The sequence below is a fragment of the Chenopodium album genome, chromosome 18 (assembly GCF_948465745.1).
Source record: "Chenopodium album chromosome 18, dcCheAlbu1.1, whole genome shotgun sequence".
Classification (NCBI taxonomy): Eukaryota; Viridiplantae; Streptophyta; class Magnoliopsida; order Caryophyllales; family Amaranthaceae; genus Chenopodium; species Chenopodium album.
Window position 1 is genome coordinate 27,176,959 of NC_137851.1, and position 8,486 is coordinate 27,185,444.

The following is an 8,486-nucleotide window of genomic DNA, read 5'->3' on the forward strand; positions in this document are numbered from 1 at the left end:
GATTATCTAATTTCTGACAAATAGAGGTTAATTGAGTTTGCAAAACGGATACGGAGAAAACACTATGTTTCCCTTTGTTAGAAAAACATTTAGGATTCCCATAATGGGAATTGTGAATTTCCATATCCTCGATAACTTGACCTACGTCATCAACATTAAGATTCATAAACCTCCCACTAGCTGCAAGAATCTAAAATTGTTCTAGATGAACTTCCAATCCCATTATAAAAGGCTTGGATCAACTGCCAATGTGCTAAATTATGGTGGGGACACTCCCTTTGCAAATCCTAAAATCTTTCCCAAGCCTCATATAAAGTTTCATCTAGCTCTTGGGCAAAGTTTTGAATTGCACTCCTTAGTAAAGTCGTCCTCTCTACAGGATAATATTTGTTATAAAAATTCAAAACAAGAGTCTCCCAGTTAGTAATACCAAGTGCAGTTCTATTCAAACCATTAAACCATAATTTTGCCTTCCCACATAAATAGAAAGGAAAAAGGATCCCCCTGATTTGGTCTTGTGTGACCCTAGCTTGCTTGATGATATTGCAATATTGACAGTAGTCTGCAACATGAAGATTTGGGTCTTCACCCTTAGCTCCACTGAATTGCTTCCTTTCTATGATCGTGATAAATTAGGGTTTAATATCGAATTGCACTCCATCAAGAGCAGGGGTGGGATTGAGATGTGGAAAATCCGTTAGTGACGGCTGCGAATAATCGCTGAGCTTTTTAGGTGGATTTCCAGTCATCTATGATTCTGGTTCTGAAGAAAGTTCTGAATCGCTAGAATCGGATGGAGGGTCCCTAGCAATATCACCCCCCAGATCCTGCCAGTATTTGCCTGTTCAAATTCTTTTATCGATGAAAAGAACACTCAATCTCAGGATCAAAAGGGATGTAACCTTATCTGGAACACCTGGGCATAAACAAAGAACTAGACGACAAATATGAGAAATGTCCCAAAGAACTCACGTTCTTTGGGATGAAGGAAAATAATCTAGACTACAAAAACAATTAGAAATAAAAATAAAACCGTTTCCCCAGTAACGACGCCAAATTTTAATAGGCTAAAGTCGTATCACCCAATCAAAAGTAATTCCTAAATCCTCTAACTAATGTAGATAGGGAAGTAGGGTCCAATTCACAGAGAAACTAGTCTTTCTATTCCTAATTTATTAAAGCAATCTAAATTATTAAGTAACTAATTATTAAAATCGAATGGGAACTAAACTACTAAGATTGAAGGTAGAGAAAAATCAATGAATAAAAGACCTAGGGCATAGGTTCACCAATAAGTAATACTCCAGCGTAAAACATAATAATCAATCATCAATGCATCAATTAATCAGATCATTACGGACTTTCGCTACGTATTACAATCACAGAATTAATCTACCGGTATTAAATCTCATCTCTCGAATCTCGACTAAACCATTTATAAATTAACCCGCCTATTGAAACTAAGCCTACACATCAATTCTCATCTCTCGAATCTCGAATCAATATTGCTAAACTCATACAAATCAAATCTACGCAAATCTAATTCCATAGCATTAAAACAATCAATAGGAAATTAATCAAGCATTGATAATCAACAATAATAAATCACCCCTTCAAATTATTTATGGATCCCCACAAACCCTAGAAAAAAAACTAGTCACACATAATTAAATCTAAACTAATCGAAGTAAATAAACAAGACATGATGAATTAAAGAAATTAAAATACTGAAAATAATAGAGAAGAAATCATCACCAAAGTTGACGGAAATAAAGGATTGAATTAAACCGAGAGTTTTAGAGAGAGAAAACAAGAGAGAAAATAATACTAGGAGTTTAATTAAGGGGGAGAGAGAGAGAAAAGTTAGAGTGAGAAAGAGAGTAAGAAGTAGTACTAAACTCACTTAACAAAAGCGTACTTATACTAAGCTAGAAAATCCTAAGTGAAAACAAAGTAAAACGACACCTAATCTCCCTCCAGAAACACGCGCCCGATCGGGCGAAGGACCGCCCGATCGGGCCCGCCTTTTTCCTCGCCCTCTGATTCTGGGCAGCCGCCCGATCGAGCCAAAGGTTGGCCATTCGGGCGCGGCTTTGCTTGGACTTCGATTGGGCTTCACTTCTTAGCCCACTTTGGATTTCCACTTTGGGGCTTGAATACTTAGTGTCCAATGCTCAGTATCTCATATGTCGAGCCCTTGATCACCGGGTCGATGACTCTAACCGGCCTTGGGCTATGAAAAGCGGTCGTGCTCCTCCAATTGCTCGTAGTTGCTCCATAAAATCTTGGGAAAATGCTCCAAATGTGCAATTCTCTACAAAACTCAACCAAAACTATGAAGACACTAGAAAACAACAATTAGTAATAAAAGTGGCCGAAAAGAGCCATAAACACTACCAATTACGACCAAGGGACGGGGGTAAAACACTATATAAAATAGACATATCAATAGAAGCTTCCGATAAGAAAGCCGGACAAATTTCTCCCAATGCTCGCTCTTTGTAAATTTAATTCTGTAAGTCTCACTCATATTTGGCGGGGGTAGCACCACCTCACGAAAACTAGAGCCACGGGCTCGTTTAGGACGTCGGAGGGGAGCCATCAACATAAACAAGCCAAGACAATATTACAAAGGCAAGAAAGATACGGTGCTCACCACAAGTTGCATAACCAAAATGGATGAATCCACAACTAATCATTGAACTAGAATGAATAATTTGTCACAACATAACAATTATGTAAGCACATTCGAACCACAATTTAAGCAAAGATTCACAAGCCATTTTAGAATAAAGAGTGAGCAACAACATTCATACAAAGAGGGTGAACAACATTCATAAGCACTATGACCATTTCAAAGAGGGTGAAGGCCAACAATGGTGGTAGCAAGATAGTGGCACAATCAAGCAAAACCATAGCATCACAAGTTCATATATTCACAAATAATCATCATGAATGCAAAATTTGGGGATATGAAATAGGCAAAGTAGAAACACCATTAAAGCATACATCATAACATTCAAATCCAACAGTACAATACAAGGTGTGAGATTTATTATGAAAATCAAATGAAATAGAGAATTCATACCTTGAATGATGGTTTAATTCAAATGAAATGGAGAAGAAAGCACAACTACTAGCAAACAATCACAAACTTGTAAGTTCGAAAAAACCTAATCAACAATCAATTCTCAACTTTTGAGAGAGAAAATCAATTTCAAAGCATAAAATTGAGTATTTGAAGTGATTATCAACCAAGAAAATTAAAAAAATGATGATTTGATGATGAAATATAGCAGCAAATATAAGGAAAATGCTTCCACACTACAATGAAATATAAAGCAAAATGAAATAGGAGAGAGAGAGAGAGAAAAGAGAGGGGTGCGTTAAACATTTGCTCGTCCTCGAGCAAAATAAAATCCAACCCAAGGGTAAATGATGACATTATTCGAGCAAAGAAAGAAACAAGAAGACTAGAGAGGATGGGAATATACACTAACTCACTTTCGTAGGAATCATGGTCAATTTTAGCAACTAAAGACAAGCCATTTAAACCCCTAGATCGCACTAGAGGACGAGTGATGCTCTCATAAGGTTTTCCTAAGAGATTAGCCCATAACGCTCACAAACCAAACAAATAAGGCAAGTCATCGAAAGGAAATCAAAAGAAAAGAAAGTAAAACATGTGTCCTTCAAATGACTTTTGCAAATGAACAAGCACAAATGGATGCAATTCTTTCTAAACAAATAAGGGGGTGCACGTTTTAAGATATCCAAGGTTGATTGAAACATAGAATATGCTAAGCATAGAGAACTAATAAGACACAATTCACCTTCATCCGAAATAGTCTTACCGCGTTCTTCCTACTAGTTTCAAATCCACCTCTAGTGAGCATCTCAATGATTCCTCGAAGGAACCGGATAAGAAGATATTTAGGGCTACTCAACATCTTGACTATGCAAACCGCTCCATAGGCTTGACTCACATCTCCCTCCACCAACTTGTGACTAAACCAAAAAGGTCAAAAGGTCTTGGAAAGTGTAGTAATGTATGGGTGAAAAGGGTAAAGGTAGGCTAAAATTTGAAATTTGGTGGTATACCTAAATTGTGAAGCAAAGGGTGATAAATCCTGAACACCATAATCAAGCAATCACCAACCAAAAACACCAACACCCTCAAGCTTATTCAAAGCTAAAATCGCAATCATATATACAAAAAGCGTAAGAACGCTTCCCCCCCCCCCCCCAAGCTAAAATGAAGCATTTTCCTCAATGCTGAAAATAGGGAGAAACATTTACATCAAAATATTTTTTGAACTTTTTCATTTTTCACTTTTTCAATTTTGCCAAAGCTTTTTGAGAATGCTTTTCTTTTTCTCGTTTTTTCAATTTTTTCATTTTTTCAGTTTATTGTCCTCGCCTCTTTTAACTATGGATGAATTTTTGAACGTGGCATTTACAGATATTTACAATATAAACTTGCATACAGTGTAAGAACCAATGTACAACTCATCCACCATATTCTCCAACAAAATGATCAATTGCTTCACAAAAACCAATAATGGAAATAACAATGAAACAAAACTCTCAACATCTAAAGATATGGCTTGAAATGAAGGTTTATGGATAAAATGGTTAGTAAGTAGGCAAATGAAAACCCAAAAAAAAGAAATAGAAAACTATCCTAGAAAAAGAAAAATCACCACCCCGAAAAGATGCCTTTGTCCTTCCTGAAGGGCTCGGTCGTGATCTCGGGAGACAAGAGTCAAATTCTAGATAAAGAATATAATAGTCAAGGATCCATGTGCCACTCATGCAAAAGTTTTAGAAGGCTTAAAAAGAATAAAACCTCGCATGGTTGTAGCAATAACTTACTATTAGTTTCAAATTCACCAAAATGGAGCAATTTCAATCTTTAAAAAACAATTAGAATCCGGCTTCAAGGTCCCAAAAGTTCTAAAGACACTACCTTAGCATACTCTATCCTAGAATCAACTAAAGATACTCTCAAACCGTGCACATCGTTATCATTTAAGAAGAAAAGCATTCATTTACACAAGTCCAAAAGTATTATGTTCAAAGCAAGAACAAAACAAAACACAATGCAAATTTTCCTTAAAAGAAACAAAAATCTTTTTGGAGTTTTTCAAAATAAAGAACGAGAAAATGCATATTCAATCGTGCATGTCATATACGAATCAACATTCCACCAAACATGATAATACCCTCCCTAAAGCTTAAATGAGGCAACCTGCTCAAACATAAATCAAATAATCCACGGGAGGGAAAACAAAGAAATCAATCTAACAAACCAACGCACGTCCAACAAGTTATCAACCATTAGAGAAAGAGCAAGGAAAGATATTACCGGATTTAGGTGGGTGTAAATACCCGCAAATGACCCAATTTAATCTTTCAAAGCCAAGTTCCTCTAAAAATGAATCTTGTTTTCCATGTGCTTGCAAAAATAGGAGTTAAACTTTCTTGATTCTTGATCCAAACCAATGCATCAAAGTATATCAAGTCATGTACCTAGAAAAAGGCATACAAACATTTCCATGAGAGAAAATCTATTCTAAAAAGAAAAGAAAATGAAAGCAATAAAAAACGGGTTACTTCCCGAGAAAGGCTTGTTTAACATCCAAGCGAGACCAACTCTAAGAAATAATAATTCAACGCACGCAAGAGCTTATCAAATGCACTACTACACATTTCATGGGGGTGTAGATAGACAAATGACGGAATAAGAACGTGCAACAAGATCATTTCACGCAAGTGAGGAGGGAGATGCCAAAACAAAGAAGAAGAGGGATCAAAAGGAAATTTAAGAAAATAAGAAGAAGAAAAAGAGGGAAAATAAGAAGGGAAAGAAAAGGAAAAAGGCAAATCCTCCTCACTAAATTTTTGTTTGGCATACTTCCTCTCTTCCTCAACAATGATGGAATAAGGGACATGAAAATCATCTATAGAAGACGGCTCTCCAACAGGCTCTTTGAGATAGGAAGGGAGAGAAATAGGGAAAGGAGGGATGTGGTCAAACCTTTGAGAAAAAGGGGTATGAGAAATGGGAAAAGGGGTAGCTACTCCATCACCACAAGGTCTCACATCGCCAATAAGGGCATAAAAATCAATCATTAAGTCCTCAAATAAAGAACTCTCACAATCTACACCTTCCTCAAGCTCAAAAACTCCAAGGGAATCAACCTCAACCTCCTTTCCACCACAATAAACAACCTTTCCTTCAACTATCTCAAAACCTAAGGCCTCAAAACCGTGCATGAATGGAGGTAGATTCATCTCAAACTCATATAAGTCCCAAGAAGCGTTCTCGATAAAATCATCCAAAAATCTATAAGTCCTCATATGACTCTCAAAAAATAAATGGGACATTAACTCAAAATAGTTTATATACTAATAGATTGAAGGGTCACAAACATACACTTGAGACTCATCAAGATGGTATAAGGGGTTAGGGTTCACAAATTCCACATTAGCTTCATTCCCAACTCCTTCACCATCAATTGAATGCTCTCTAATGGGATCTTCACACTCTCTTGGTTTCTCAAAATCATCATTATCATCCTTAACGCTTTCACAAACAAGCATTAAAGATGACAATCGACTTTCTATCTCTTCTTTCCTTCTCCTTCCTTCCTCAAGACGCTCCTCATTCTTTTTCATTATCTCTAATTGCTTTCTCATAGATTTAAGAATCAACTCCTTACTAGACCCAAGAACATTATCAAACTCAATGTGCCTAATTTGAGAATCAAAAATATCAACAAGAGATTCAAAAGGTGTAGAAGGTTGAGGTTCAACAAAAGAAGAAGGAGTACAACTAATATTGGAAGAACAAGCATTAAAATCATGAGCATATACATCACATTGGGGAGTGGGGGCACAAACAAGCACATGACATTCGTTATTAAGGGAACGAAGCACATCACAAGAAGGCATGGTAAATAAAGAAGAAAATTGAAACGCGCCATTAGCATCAACTTGAGCATGTACTTCATCATCATGAACAATAGGGGAGATAGAGTTGAAATCATTTGTTCTAGGTTCAATCATGGGATCATATGACAAATCATGGGAATTCATGCTAACATTAGAAGAATTAAGACATTGTACATAAATATTAGAATCACGATTACCCCTATTGCAGACATCCTAAGCAAACCAAACATATAAATCCCCAGGATCATCAATTAACAATACTCTAAATTCACCATTATGCATGCATTGAACTTTATCCCTAGTTTGCTCATTCAAACCAAAATAACAAATCTCAATAGCCTCCCAAAGATCACAACAATTATAATCAATAAATCCCTTAAGTCTATTGAAATATTCACAAAAAAGCTAATTGTCATATTGAGGAAACGAGAGACATGCCATTTTTTTTCCAAACAAAATAAAAGAAGACTATGTACAAAGACCTAGACTCAAGCAATCAAAAACACTCAAACATAGACACCGTTCCCCGGACACGGTGCCATTTTAACGTAGGGAAAAGTAGTTCGTTATCTAATCCTCCCTAGAGCCGAACAAATTTATAATCACTTAACAAACCTAAACACGAGTATAGAGGTAAGTCAAGGGTCGAACAACTAAGAACGGTTATGTTCAAGTATTTCCAATCTATGCCTAAGCTAGGTTGAAATCAAGGGTAAAGAGGTAACACTAAACAACTACTAAACAAGTAAACAAACAAATGAAAAGCTAGGGAATGGGGATAAACAATTAATCATGACAATTGCAACAACTAGGGAAGAACATGCCAATTAATGGTTGTGAAGACTAATGATAAGAGCTATCAACTAGAATCAAAGAGCTATCTCCTATAAGTTAAGCTAGGGTTCACTATGAATGACTAACAAGGAGAATCACAATCCGAACCAATCGTTAATTGCAATGCCTAAATCAATGGGTCGTGTCATTAGCAATCGCAATGCAATCTAGCATAATTCTTAAGGCCTAATCAAACTACACACATGCAAACTTTCATTAATCACTTAAATCTCAACAATCAATAAACACAATTCCCAAATTAATCACAATCAATCAATCATACAAGTTTCAGCCAATCCCTAGCAAAACAACTACTCAAGAATCATCATCTAATCAACAAGCAACTAAAGAAATCAAGAACCAACCAAATATGGAGAACAATTACACTATCAAATCAAACAAACTTGAAATTAAACAAAGCAATAAAATGAGATAGAGTTAGAAATCTTAAATAATTAATTATGGAGATCTTCAATACTATTGTCACCTTGAATTTTCAATCTCTCAAATCCCCAATGAAATTACTCACTTTCTCTCTCTAAATCTACTCCTAAAACTAACCCTAGATCTAGAGAGAGAGGCTCTCAACCTAAGATAAAATATGAGAGAGAAATTCTAAGCTAGTCTAAAAGTGTTAAAAAAATGGTCTCAAATATATATAACAAGGGAGCAAAGAAGGCTCGTCCATCCTATGG

The 8,486-nt window shown here is 36.1% G+C and overlaps 1 non-coding gene across 1 annotated transcript; it reads left to right on the top strand.

Moving 5' to 3' along the window:
- The first annotated feature begins 255 nt into the window (after positions 1 to 255).
- Positions 256 to 362, top strand: LOC145593341 (small nucleolar RNA R71). Its single transcript, XR_014102685.1, has one exon. It is a non-coding gene; the product is annotated as a small nucleolar RNA R71 (small nucleolar RNA).
- Positions 363 to 8,486: the final 8,124 nt, after the last annotated feature.